Source organism: Melozone crissalis, unplaced genomic scaffold (genome assembly GCF_028551555.1).
Source record: "Melozone crissalis strain CALT ecotype California unplaced genomic scaffold, PUWL_Pcris_2 ptg000062l_1, whole genome shotgun sequence".
NCBI classification, from domain to species: domain Eukaryota; kingdom Metazoa; phylum Chordata; class Aves; order Passeriformes; family Passerellidae; genus Melozone; species Melozone crissalis.
Genome location: NW_026535840.1, coordinates 5,127,382 through 5,141,622, shown reverse-complemented (window position 1 = coordinate 5,141,622; position 14,241 = coordinate 5,127,382). Strand labels below are relative to the sequence as shown.

Here is a 14,241-nt window from a genome sequence, read left to right as displayed (position 1 = left end):
TTAATGCTTGAGCATTTTTTAGTGGAGCATTGTCACAGCTGAGAGGGCCACAATACACAGAATATCACCAAACAATTTCAGAAAGCTTCACTCCAACCAGAGCAACACCTTCCCAGGTCAGAAGACTTCAGGCATCTGCCCACACAGAGTAACACCATCCCACTTCAGAAGGCTGCAAACAACTACCCCTCCTGTGCTTCAGCCCAACCTTTGATCCCCTCATGTTGATGCACTGCACCTGTGTGCCCTCTGCTCCCTGTGTGATTGGTCAGTGCCCCTGAGCTCATTAATTTCAATATCACTCACCTGTCCTGCACAGCTGCAGCCCATTGGGGATGAGGCTCAGCCCCAGCCCCACTCCCAATGACCACAAACTCTGTGCCCACACACCAGCCCCGTTTGCAGGAGGTGCTGGGCACTGCCAGGGCAGCCCGAGCTGTAGGTGGTGGCAGCTTGGTGACACATCCTGCACCATCTGGGATTTCAGGAGGCAGCAGCCCAGCAGGGTCACAGGGCCCCGGACATGAACTCCAGCCCTTGGGAAACAAAACTCACCACTGACAACAAAGATGTGACTTACACTGAGGAATGCTTCAAGCATCATCACTTGGTTGTTCTTCAGCCCAACCTTTTATCCCCTCATGTTGATGCACTGCACCTGTGTGCCCTCTGCTCCTGTGGGATTGTTCAGTACCCCTCGGCTCATTAACAGCTCATTAATTTCAATTTCAGTCACCTATCCTGCACAGTTGCAGCTCATTAGAATTCACAGAATTCAGAGAATCACTGGGTTGGGTTGGAAGAGACCTCCAAGATCATCGAGTCCAACCCAGCCCCAACACCTCAACTATCCCTGGCACCCAGTGCCACATCCAGTCTGGTTTTAAACACATCCAGGGATGGTGACTCCACCACCTCCCTGGGCAGCCATTCCAGAACTTTATCACCCTTTCTGTAAAAAACTTTTTTCTAATATCCAACCTATATTTCCCTTGGCACATCTTGAGACTGTGGTGTGAGACTTGGCCACAGCCCCACTCCCAATTCCCACAAACTCTGTGCCTACAGAGCATCTGCACAGTCAGGACACACAGTACACTAACCTCAGTGTGAACTTTGTTTCACCTGTTAGACTTTCAGGTGAAATTTCCCCCAATTTTTTCTGTTCAAAAAAGAAAAGATTTAGGTCTTTTACACCCCACACAAAAACGGTGGTGAGATGTAATTTTGGTCATTTTCCCCTGAGAAACTCATCCCTGAGAACACTCATCCATGAGTAACAGAACTATCATAGAAAAGAAAATCACTCTGACCCGTGGCTATTATTTAATCCCCATCTCTCCACCCCTTGCCTTTCTGAATATCTCGTTTTATGAGGGGAAACCTGCTTTATCAGCTTACCTGCATCATGCTGGGATGTGTGAGGAAGGGTTAAAATTAAAATCCTAGGTTGGATGGAAAGAAAGGACCAACCTGGGAGGTTGGAAGTGACCCATCTTTTAAATATTGGAGGGTTTGAAAGGCAAGATTTGAAAAACAAGAGCCAGGAGAAGAGAAGGAAGAGGGGACAGACATGAGGGGGTTATTCCCACAAAAAAAAAAAAAAAAAAAAAAAAAAAAAAAAAAAAAAAAAGCAAAGGTTTCAAATCATAGCAGCCACTAAAAAACCTCCCCTGGCACCCCAAACTGGGAAACAGCTTCAGGGTTCACAGAATACAATCAGAGAACTGAAACACAGACTCATTTAGGTCAGAAAAGATGATTATTTATCAAGCTGAAAATGGCTGTTTGGTAAATATTATGGCCTAAAAGTTAACTGGGCTGTGGGAGTGTAAAATGGCAGCAGTGCTTTACGTGATACAGAAGCAGAGTTGGGGGAGACTCAAATCTCTTCATTGCAAGTTAATTTTATTACTATTTTTATAAATGTTTGATTCATTTCTTCATATTAAGTATCAATCTGACAAGAAGAACAAAAATAGGTGTTTATCTCAAGAATGAGCAATATCAGCCTTTAGTGGAGCTTCCCACGCTTCAGAGATTCCTAAATAATTTTGAAGAATGTCATTTTTTGTTTAATAGAACTGAGTTTCAGCAGCTTTTTCTGCAAAAACCTCTACAACAAAAACCTGCAAAGGAAATTACTTTACCTGACTTTTGGCTCATGGGTTCCAAAGAAAGATGGGCAATTCTGAGCAGGAATGGGATCACATTATTCCCAAGTGCTGGGGAGCACAAGAAACACATTGCTTATGAAATTAAAATACTTGTTTTAAAAGTAAAGAGACTTCCCAGCATGATATTGCAGGTATTAGCAAGATTAGATAAAACAATGCTCTGTGGTTTGGTAATTAATGTGCTCTTTAATTACAATTTATTATCCTGGAGAAAGCCTCCCATTCCTCTGCTGTGTAACTCAGCAATCTGGAACATTAAACACCTCACCATAAGATGCCCAGACCATGAGAAAAATTCACCTTTTATGGAATTAAAAGTTCAAGGGACTGCTGTGGGATTTTTCCCATTTTCTTTTCCTACCTGGCAGTCTGTACAGTGCAGTTTTCCATGGAGCAAACAAATTGTTCTGCTGTATCAGGCAGGCAAAGGAACCAAATGGAACACAACACAATATTGATCAATTAATGGAGATACATCTGCAGCTTGCCTTGGCATCTCCACCAGACAAACACTAAATAATGCAAGAGATGCTTCTCTCCAGGCAGGAGAATCAGAAAATGCTGCATTTCAGTCCAAATATTGAGCATTATTGAATTCAACATTATATTTAATTTACAGCTTGAGCTGATTTTGGGGGAGCGTTAGCTGGCACACAAACAGTGCAGTTTTCTGTCAGCTGTAAGAAGCTATTCCATAACAATGGGCAATGTGTATGATTTCCAAACAGAGCATAAAATAAAAATCTCAGTGTCTCCAGTTCCCCAGTTCCAAGGGCTCCAGCCATTCCCTTTCCAGGATGAACATGAGAAGGTGACCAGAGTTAAGGGTCAATAAAAGAGATCGATGCCTCCACAACCCACCAGCCTGCTCCCAACAGAAACAGCTCCAAAAATCCCTTTAACCACGCACAACTCAAAATATTTTGGGTTCTGCAGGCCCCCAAGTCCCAGTTCTTTGGTTCTTTATCCTGGGACACTTCCAGGGATCCAGGGGCATCCACAGCTGCTCTGACAACCAGAGCTTCACCTCACCCTGTGAGGATTTCTGGAAGGTTCACTAAAACTTCATGAAATTAAGCTTTTCTTATGAAAAACCGGTCCTAGGGGTTGGAGCTGTACGATGCTTGGGGATATTCCATGAAATCCAAGAGGGAACAGCTTCACAAGCCACCAGCCTGCTCCCAACAGAAATAGCTCCAAAAATCCCTTTAACCATGCAAAACACAAAATATTTTTGGTTCTGCAGGGGCCCAAGTCTCAGTTCTTTGTTTCTTTATCCTTGGACACTTCCAGCAATCCAGGGGCATCCACAGCTGCTCTGACAACCAGAGCTTCACCTCATCCTGTGAGGATTTCTGGAAGGTTCACTAAAACTTCATGAAATTAAGCTTTTCTTATGAAAAACCAGTCCTAGGAGTTGGAGCTGAACGATGCTTGGGGATATTCCATGAAATCCAAGAGGGGAAAGCTTCCCTTGCTGCCCTGATCCCCAGAACACATTCCTTAGGCCTCTCAACCAGAGCCTGGCTTTCCCAAATTAAACCCTGCGTGCTAATTACATTGTAGTTGCCAATTTAATTGTGGAGCAATTAAAGTTTTAATTGCTAAGTGGCTGTCTGACTTCAGAGCCGGTCCGATGAAGATGTGCTAAGGCTGGTGTTTGTTTAGGAACACAAAACCGATAATGGTCCCCATTCCTCATGAATTATTCATGGAATAATTCACGGGGTTGTGCCCTGGGCACTGGGGATCCTCCCCACTTCACCATGAGGAATATTCCCAATATTAAAACTAAAGCCAGGATTTAGGTTTGGTTGTTTTTGGGGTTTTTTTGTCACAGCTCTTCTTAACATAATGTAAGGTGTCCCTGGCCATGGCAAGGGATGGAAGAAGATGAGCTTTGAGGTCCCTTCCAACCCAAATCATCCTGGGATTCTGGACTGAGAACAAAATCAAATTGACACTGAATAAAATAGGCTTAAAATAGGCTGACACTGAATTTCCTCTTCTGTGGTTCAAATAGTCCCTGTTTAACTTGGCATTCTGGGAGGTTATTCAGGAATTTACCAGAGCACAGACCCTGGCACAGATTCCCCATCCCTGGCCAGGTTTTGGATCACCCTGGGATAGTGCACCCTGCTGCACCTCTGTCCTAGCTTCAGGAATCATGGAAATAGTTCCTGGAAAATCATATATACATGGAAAATCATAGAAAGGTTTGGAAGGGACCTTAAAGCTCATCCAGTGCCACCCCTGCCATGGGCAGGGACACCTTCCACTATGCCAGGGTGATCCTTGGACACTTCCAGGGATGGGAATTCCTGAATTCCTCTGGTGAATTCCTGAATAACCTCCCAGAATGCCAAGTTAAACACAGCTAATTTAAACCACAGAAGAGGAAAAACATGAATGAAGCACATAAGAACAAAACAGGATCAGTTTTGTCACCTACAACACCACCAGCAAAGCACAGAGGTTTTGCTTTGATCCAAAACCTGGCCTTGGACTCTTCCAGGGATGGGGAACCTGTGCTCTGGTAAATTCCTGAATAACCTGCCAGAATGCCAAGTTAAACACGGATAATTTAAACCACAGAATAGGAAAAACACAGATGAATGAAGCAGGATCAGTTCTGTCACCTACAACACCACCAGCAAAGCACAGAGGTTTTGTTTGGATGGGGACATTGGGGGTTTTGTCACTCTCTGTCCACCCAATTAAATGTGAAATAACTGGCTTGAAATTAAACTTGAAATCTCTGGCTGAACTGCATCCATGTCCCTCCAATGAATGGAAGGATAGAGTAAATTGCACTCATGTGACTCTCTCAATCAGGAGGATAATTTTTTTCTCCCCAGTAATTAAATGGTCGTTTTCTCTTTCCAGGCACAGGAGAAAACAGATTAAGTTGACCTGAGGAACTTGTCAGCCTGTGTGTAATTTATATAATAGACTAAATTTTTGCAATGCGTTATCAGCTCTCCCTTTTTCTTCCCAGCACTGAGGAAAGGGCCCTTAATGCTTCAAGCCAAAACCTTCCATGACTCCAAAATCCAAATAAATCTGAATTCTAAAGATACAAGAATATCCAGGAGAGTATCTGAGAATCCCAGGTGGATTTTTCTGTACAATTAGAGAGTTTCTCCTGTTGTCCTTTAAAAGCAGGAATGAGCCAAGGTCATTCCTACCTTGTATTTCTCCATACTCAGCAGACACCTGGAAGACCTAATTCCTTATTTTCAATTCTCTGTCTCAGCAGATCCTTCGGAACATGGATAAGAGCAATGGATTTTAGTATTATTCACATTCCTGGGCCCTCCTCAAGTCCTGGGCCCTCAGGAAATAAATAAAAGGCTGTTTCACCCATGAAGGCACTAATTACATACTAATCATCACATTCCTATGCCAGGTTGAAAAATACAAGCACTGCTAGTGAAAAATGAGGAATGTAAAAAAGCAGGGTTCAGCAAGAGCTCATGTATTCCTAAGATATAAATTTCATCCCACAACTCCAGAAATGCCAGGAGGGGTGGGAGGAGGATTCCCTCAATTCAGTGTGCAGCATTCATGAATGACTATTCAATATTTGATTTCATCTGTGCCTGTTTCACACTTGGACTGCAGCTTGGTTTGTTGGATGCTATTCAAGCTCTGCTCTGAAAACTGAGGAATGATTGTTTGCAGAAAGTTTTCTTTAGGAAATAGCACTCTGGAGCTGCAGATCTTCCTGAACAAGGCTGAATATATTGCAAAAAATGGCACTTAAGACAAAGCACAAGTTACCCTTACAGTGACAAGGATAACCTGTCACAGTAAGGGTACAAGCCCTGACAGGTTTCCCCTTTACTCAAATTCAAGAAAGTTCTGACAGAATAACTACAAAATCAGTGAGGGAAAAAAAATAAATAATGCATATTTTGCCAAATTTCAAGTTGTTTTCCCACTGCAAATACTTGAGAGAGTGCTTTGAGTATGGAGAAAATAGCATTTTTCTTTTTCCCTGGGAAAAGCCAAATAAATTCTGATAGCATTTTCTAGACTAATTTGGTTTTAAGCTCCTGCAGCAGCCGTTTAAAGCTCAATCTTTCAGAGCTGTGCAAATGAAGAGGAACTGAACAGGGGCAGCTGGGCAGCCTGGAGACCAATGACCCTGCAGAGCCTCATCCATATCCCATTCCCTAAAACCCTCCAGTGAGCTTTACCCTTGTTGGATAAACCCCAAGAGGAAGGGAAATGGAGCCAGACCTGAATTCTGGCTCTCAAACCTCCAGCTGTGAGTGGGGACAAGCTCCAAGTCCCTTCAGCAAATGCATTTGGAGTTGAGCAAACTGATTTTAGCTCCTCTCAAACCCTCTGGGGGAGGCAATCCCAGTGTGATGGAACTGGGGCAGTCACTGGGACAAGCTCCATAAAACCAGACCCTGGAAATCCTCTTTTTTTTGGAAGGGATTTCCAGTGCCAAATGTGAAAAACGCCAATCACTTGTTTTTAAAATTTTAAAAAGTTTAGTGGTAATAAAATGGTTTAAAAAATAGTAACACAATTAGAGTAATAATAATTTGGACAATTTGGATTAGGACAATATGAGACAATCGAAACAAAGAGTTATGGACAGTCCAGGTACCTTTTTCTGGGCATCATGAGCCCAAAAAAGGCCCCACGTTAACAGAGGATTAACCCTTAAAAGCAACAGCCTGTTGCATATTCATACACCTCATGCCTGATGCACAAATTCCATTCAAACACAGCATTCTGTCTGGGCAGTGTCAGCTTCTTCCTCTGAATCCTGACAGCAGCTTTGAGGCGGGAAGAAATTAGTTTCTTCTGATAAGAGGGCAATAAATTCTCTTTCTCTGAAACATTCAGGTGTCCTGTGGCTGCTATCTCGCTGCAAGTCCTTTCTTTAAAAAAAGATCCTACATAGCATAGTTTCTATTTTAACATTTTTTATAACCTAAAACTATATTTACCACACTACTTAAGAGAATTAATACAGCATTACTTTCTAACACAACACATATAATATTCTATTAATATGTGCGAAAAGTCAATCATAAAATACATGCATTTTTCACACAAAGTTTATTTAGGAGAACCTGACAGCAGCACAAACCCAAAACCAGAAAGTATTTACCAAGCTGGCCCCACCTCCCTGGCAGGGACCAAAAAAATGACATCCTAAAACTGCTTTTTAACACTGGCTTTTAAAGAAATCGTTTAGAACCTGAGCTTGAAGCCATGAATCAACGTGTACCGTGTCTACAGCCTGGAGCTGTGACTTCAGTAACACCTCTTGGATTTAAATCAAGGCACACTCCAGAGGAAGGATTACTGGGGATAAGAGCTCAGCTCCATCCCAGTTTCCACCCTGGCTGCAGGAGCGTTTTGAAAAGCAGGAGTGGAAAGAAAGGAGGTGATTGCCGAAATGTGTAACAGCAGCCTGGGGGCAGAGAGGGGCTGGGAGAACTGAGAACGGCTGAAAAAAGGATAAAGGAACTTCCCCAGGGCTTTAAAGATAGGGACTAAAAGGCAGATGAGAGGAAGGCACAGAGTGTGGCAGCCTGTGGAGATCCCAGAGTCACTGAGGCTGGAAAAAACCCTCCAGGATCTTCCAATCCAAGCTGTGCCTGATGCCCACCTCATCACCAAACTGCCAACATTCCCCTTGAAAGAAATGGAGAGAGCCTAATGAGTTATCCCAAAAAAACCACCCTGCCTGCACAGGGGTGGGCACTCCCAGCTACCTCCTCCTGTGACCCACACAAAACTCTGCAGCCAAAGCAAAATAAATGGCTTTTTCCAGGTTCCTCCACTCTGGGAGAATAGAAAATTAGTTTGGAATTTTTTTCTATTAAGATGATGGTGATGATCATGATCATGATGTTTGTCGCAGACAACTTTTATGAAAAATCCTTTCCTTGGGATTTTTCCTCCTGAGAAGCTGGAGGCCTCAGGAACAAAATGCAAACATTGATTATCTGCTGCTGTGGAATGCAACAGGTGCATCTGGGATTGATCTCATGTGGTTGTTTGGAATTAGTAGCCAATCACAGCCTAGCTAGCTCAGACACAGAGCCCGAGCCACAAGCCTTTGTTATCATTCTTTCTGCTTCTATTCCTAGCTAGCCTTCTGATGAGAACCTTTTGTTCTATTATTTTAGTATATCATAAAATAATAAGTCAAGCCTTCTGAAACATGGAGTCAGATCCTCGTCTCTTCCCTCATCCAAGAACCCCTGTGAACACCGTCACAGATGATGATGATGATAATTTTTTTGTTGCAGGTGTGTCGTAGTTGAGATGGAGGCAGTACAAAGCAACACACTCCATTTTCAGGCTTCAAACTGTTTTTTTCTAACATGCATGCTTTTTCTACATTCTTACAAAGCTCATAAGTTTCCACTCCGCTTATTGGTCACCAAGTGATCATTGGAATTGGCAGTTGCATGTTTCTCTTACTTAATCCTTCTTTCTTTCTTGGTTTCTATGTAAGTGACCTTGGTAGAAAATTCTTTCACAGGTGAGCACGGATCCTCTTATTAAATTTCTCTCTGGCTCACAGAAAAAATTGCTGTAAAACCTCTTCCACATAGGTGGAATGGACCCACTCCCAAAGGGAGATGCACATCCTCAAAAACCATATAAGACATCAAAAACTATTCCTACAGACAAATATTTAACATGGTTTTCCAAGATCTTTCCAACTGTAATACAGATGACTGCTCAGGGTTATGAAGAGGTGACGTCCAGAGCTCCAGCACAACCTTGGTTCTTGTGGGACTCACAGATATTTTGTCTGATGTAAGCACCAAGCACACAGAAAACAGCCTTAAGCTGCCCCAAGGAAGGTTTAAGTTTGCTTTTGGGAAGTATTTCTTCACAGGAAGGGGCTGCTGGAAGAGGTGGAATCAGCAGCATCCCTGGAACTGGGATGTGCCACCCCAGAACGAGCACTGATCCCACACTCTGCCCCTCAGCTGGACAGCTCCCAGAAAATGAACAGCTCTGCCTGATTTCTCCTTCAGGAGGCTGAAAAAAGGAGGGGAAAAAAAGTCTGGGATCCTTGGGGAAAGCAACAGAAGTTGTGGTTTGCTCAGCTGGATTTTTGAGGAACTCAGGGAGTTAAGCTGAAACTCAAGAAGAAATGCAAATAGTGGGAGATGCTGGAGTTTATCCTCACACACCCTCCCTTATCCCAGCCCTTCTGAAGCCCAGATGTGAGCAAAAAGTGACCAGAGAGAAGGGATGAGTCTCATATTTCCCCTGGATAAAATATTGAAAAGCTCAAATGCCCTTCAGGGCACGCCTGTCTAATTTGCCTCACTCTTACCTGGATAAATAAGGAGTTTCAATCTCAAAAGCAAACAAACCCAAATGCAAACTGCATTTCCCCCAAGCATTCTGTGGAAGGACACAGCCTGCCCTGCTGAGCTGCAGTGTTTGTCCCAAAGTTTGCTTCAGCACCTCTTAACCTGGAATTACAGCTCCAATTCCAGGAGTGCAAACTGACCCTTTTTTGGTACTCAAAGCCTTTTGTGAGCAAGACCCTGATTTGTTTCATTTTCACAGCCCTTCTAAGACACTTGGTTAAAATAATCCCCCTTAAAACACTGAGATGTTCCCTGTGGAATACTCTGAGAAACGACATTTTGCTCACCTGCCTTAAACAGCTCTTAGATCCTGCCATCCAAATTTATTTCCTAGTTGCAAACCTCCTCCCTTGCTTTTCAGAGCTCTCATTTTCATTTCTTGGCTTTTCAAAATACCTTGGAAACATTTCAGCATGGAAGAGAAAACAGCCCCAAGGAAGGTTTAAATTGGATTTTGGGAAGTATTTCTTCACAGGAAGGGTGGTCAGGCATTGGAAGGGGCTGCTGGAAGAGGTGGAATCAGCATCCCTGGAAGTGTTGGAAAGCCATGTGGATGTGGCATTTGGGGACATGGATTAGAGGTGCTTTGGCATGGACTCAATCTTGGAGGGCTTTTCAAACCTTAATGATTCTATTTCAAAATGTTAACCAAAAAAAAAATCCCTACCAAAGACAAAAGTTGGAGCTATAAAGAAATAAAACAGAGGAAGTGAGGAGTCTGTTGTAATTTATCCTTCAAGCAAACTGAAAATCACTTTTGATATGTGATTGATAAGTGATACTGGGACATGCAGTCTCATATCAAAGATAACACACCAAACCCAGAGGCTGAGATCCCTAAAAACAGCACAAATTCATTCCCTTCTTTCCCTTTTTACCCAGGAGAATCTTGCACTTGAAAGGCAGCAATAAAAGAACAAATATATTTAAAATCCCTGAGACAGCCACTACCTAGAGAAGCTGTAACTCACAGAAATAAAAAATTAATATTGATAAAAATTTACACACCCATAATATTTGACAATGCTCTGCAGGTGCACAATCCACACATCAATCTGCCTGGAACAAATCCCAGTGCCAAACACTGACAGCTCTGCAAGGAAATCCCACAAAAACTCCTCACCCCAGAGGGTTTGAAGGGAGCTAAAATCAGTTTGCTCAACTCCAAATGCATTTGCTGAAGGGACTTGGAGCTTGTCCCCACTCACAGCTGGAGGTTTGAGAGCCAGAATTCAGGTCTGGCTCCATTTCCCTTCCTCTTGGGGTTTATCCAACAAGGGTAAAGCTCACTGGAGGGTTTTAGGGAATGGGATATGGATGAGGCTCTGCAGGGTCATTGGTCTCCAGGCTGCCCAGCTGCCCCTGTTCAGTTCCTCTTCATTTGCACAGCTCTGAAAGATTGAGCTTTAAATGGCTCAATCTATTTTATAATTAAAACCAAATTAGTCTAGAAAATGCTATCAGAATTTATTTGGCTTTTCCCAGGGAAAAGGAAAAAGGCTATTTTCTCCATACTCAAAGCACACCACAATAATTGTGTGGGGTTGTGGGGGTTCATTTAGCCCAAATGCTCCAATGCCATTGTGAAAAATGCATGTATTTTATGATTGGCTTTTTGCAAATATTCAAATTAATATTATATGTGTTGTGTTAGAAAGTAATGCTGTATTAATTCTCTTAAGTAGTGTGGTAAATATTGTTTTAGGTTATAAAAAATGTTAAAATAGAAACTATGCTATGTAAGATACTTTTTTTAAAGAAAGGACTTGCAGCGAGATAGCAGCCACAGGACACCTGAATGTGTCAGAGAAAAAGAATTTATTGCCCCATTATCAGGAGAAAGGAACTTCTTCCCACCTCAAAGGTGCTGTCAGGATTCAGAGGAAGAAGCTGACACTGCCCAGACAGAATCCTGTGTTTGAATGGAATTTGTGCATCATGTATGAAGTGTATGAATATGCAACAGGCTGTTGCTGTTAAGGGTTAATCCTCTGTTAACGTGGGTTCTTTTTCAGGCTCGTGCTGCCCAGAAAAAGGTACCTGGACTGTCCCTAACTCTTTGCTTTTATTGTCTCATATTGTCCTAATTCAAATTGTCCAAATTATTATTACTCTAATTGTATTACTATTTTTATAACCATTTTATTACTATTAAACTTTTAAAATTTTAAAAACAACTGATTGGCATTTTTCACAGCCATAATACTTTTTAAAGCCACTGCAGCCTTAGTGATCTTGCACATGCTCACAGCTTCTTCCTGTGGTAAATAATGTGAGGAGATGGCTAAATCCACCTGAGGGACACCTGAGATTAGGATTTATTTGGTCCTTCCAGCCCACAGGGTTTGACCAAAGAACCAAACAGCTCTGAGTGCTCAGTGACTACAAGTCTACATTTCCCATTCCAGGTCTCATATTCTCACAGCACAGCTCCTTTCTTTCCTATTTTCCACATTTTCCTGGTAAATAAACACCTGGGGTGAGGCTGAAGGGGCTGGGCAGGCAGAGCTCTCACTCAGATGCAGCAGGAGAAGATCTGCACTAAATCAATATTTTCACCTGACACCTGCAATGAGCTCAGCTCTGAGTTACACAGAAGCAGCAGCAGCACTTTGGTCCTTTCACTCCTTGTCCAGGCACGAGGGGTTTGGAATTGCTGGTCAATAAAACTTGGCAGGTTTCTGACAGCAAAGTGTTCCTGACAGAACAGGTGCTCCAGGATTTCACTCTGCTTTTTCTCCCCTGAAGGCAGGAAGGGAAGGATTTCTTGAGAAAACAAATCTTTTCTCATTTAAGAAAAATAATTCTGCTCTGCTCAGATTCCCAACCACCTTCACAGCACAGTGAAAAACTCTATTTAAGCTTCTCCACTGGGAAAGAAAGGTGCAGGCAGGGCCCTGAGGAGCTGCTCCCTTTCCCATTTTATCCTGCAGCCTCCCAGGGAGATGGATGCCTGTAATTTCCTTATTTCACCCCAATATTTAGTCCACTTTGCACCTAACTCTGATTTAAGACTTTCAAAGCATCCTGTGGGAAAAGCAAGGACAGTTCAGAGCTGTTTCCTTCTAGGAAGAGATGGCAAAATAACATCAGTGGCTCAACCTGAATTTTATTAAAAAATGGATCATAAAGCATCCAGAGCAACCAAGAAGAGAAGCAGGAATAGGAGAAAAGTGTCAGCAGCAAACAAAATTGGGAATCCCTGGAGACCCTTACATGCCTGGAGGGTTCAGGCTCCACCACAACATGGAAACAATGACACCTATGAAATAATGATTTCACTGCTCTAAAAGATTCTGCTCCTTTATTGCCCCAGTTCCCTCTCTGCTGGTCTCACAAATGACTCTTTGTGGTTTCTCCCAGAGCTTTTCAAGGGCTCCAAAAATCCAGTTTTCACTGGGAAACAGGGAAAGGATGGGAGACAGGTTGGAGTAAACAGAATTGTTCTGCCTTGCCTGTGCTAAAATATGGAGCTGAGTTTTCCTGGAAGCCATGTAGGGATAATCTCATTGCAAACAGCAGAGAAAGAGAATGGTGGAAGTGGTTAGGAAAACATTGGGAATCAGTAATTTGGAAAAAAATATCTCTGCTATGAACTGTAGGAGGTTATTTGATTCAAAGAATAAAAAAAAACAGGAAGAAAGGGAGAGAAACTAAATATCTAAAATCAAGTCTTGATTCTGAGAAAGAGAAAAGGAGAATTTATGATCCAAGGGCTCTTTGTTCTGATAGTGAAATGCCTTCAGATGGGTGGCAGCTCTGAGGCAAGAAACCAGGGCTTAAACCACACTAATTCAGAGAATCCCAGTCTGGTTTGGGTGGAAGAGCCCTTAAAGACCATCTCATTCCTGCCTCAGGCAGGGCAGCAGCAGGCCAGCTGTGAGCACACAAAAATCCTGCTTCAAATCTTGATTTCACCAGATCTGCTGCTCACTTTTGCTTTTCTCTGGAAAACCCAGCACTGCTGACCCCACAGCAGGGTGTAAAACACAGCCCAGCGAAGCCTGCCCTGTGCTGGCAGGGATGGAGCAGCCCAGGAGGCAGCTGAGCACTTCTAAAGCACAAAGAGAATTCAGAAAAGAAACCCTGGTGCAGGGGGAAGTGGCATTTTTGGGAATAGATATCCCCAGGGATGGAAATCAGCATAGCAGGAGCTCTTTGCTTTGTTCAAACACAACACAAAGGGCTGTGAGGAAGTTTGGACCCATTTTATACAATCTTGGAAAACGCAGGTAGGAATCTGCATTTAAATAAATAAATAAATAAATAAATAAATAAATAAAATTATTTCTAATTCTAAAAATAAAGAAAAATTCTTTATCAATTATTAAATTTATACTTAATGAATTATAAATTAAATAATAAATTAAATCTATGTATTTATTATATATAATTTTATGTACTATATAAATTTTTATATAATAATTAAATTTATATATAAAAACTAAATGTATTATTTATAATAAATTATAAGTTAAATGCATCATTTTAATACATAAAATTATTATAATAAATTAAATACTTTTAATAAATAAAATTATTTATTTTTACACAGTTTGCTGGGTGATCATTGCCTGAGCAAAAAACTCCTTGGAAGTACAAGCTCTCATTCCAAATCCAAGGTGACAAATGGGCAAATGACAAGATTGGAAACACCTGGTGATATAAAGCAACGTGATTTCTCTGTCAAATGT

The 14,241-nt window shown here is 42.1% G+C and overlaps 1 protein-coding gene across 2 annotated transcripts in view; it reads right to left on the bottom strand.

The window, feature by feature from the left end:
• Positions 1-14,241, bottom strand: part of PRKG1 (protein kinase cGMP-dependent 1) — a 353,715-nt gene that overhangs the window by 207,918 nt on the left and 131,556 nt on the right. The gene's annotated exons all lie outside the window — the stretch shown is intronic.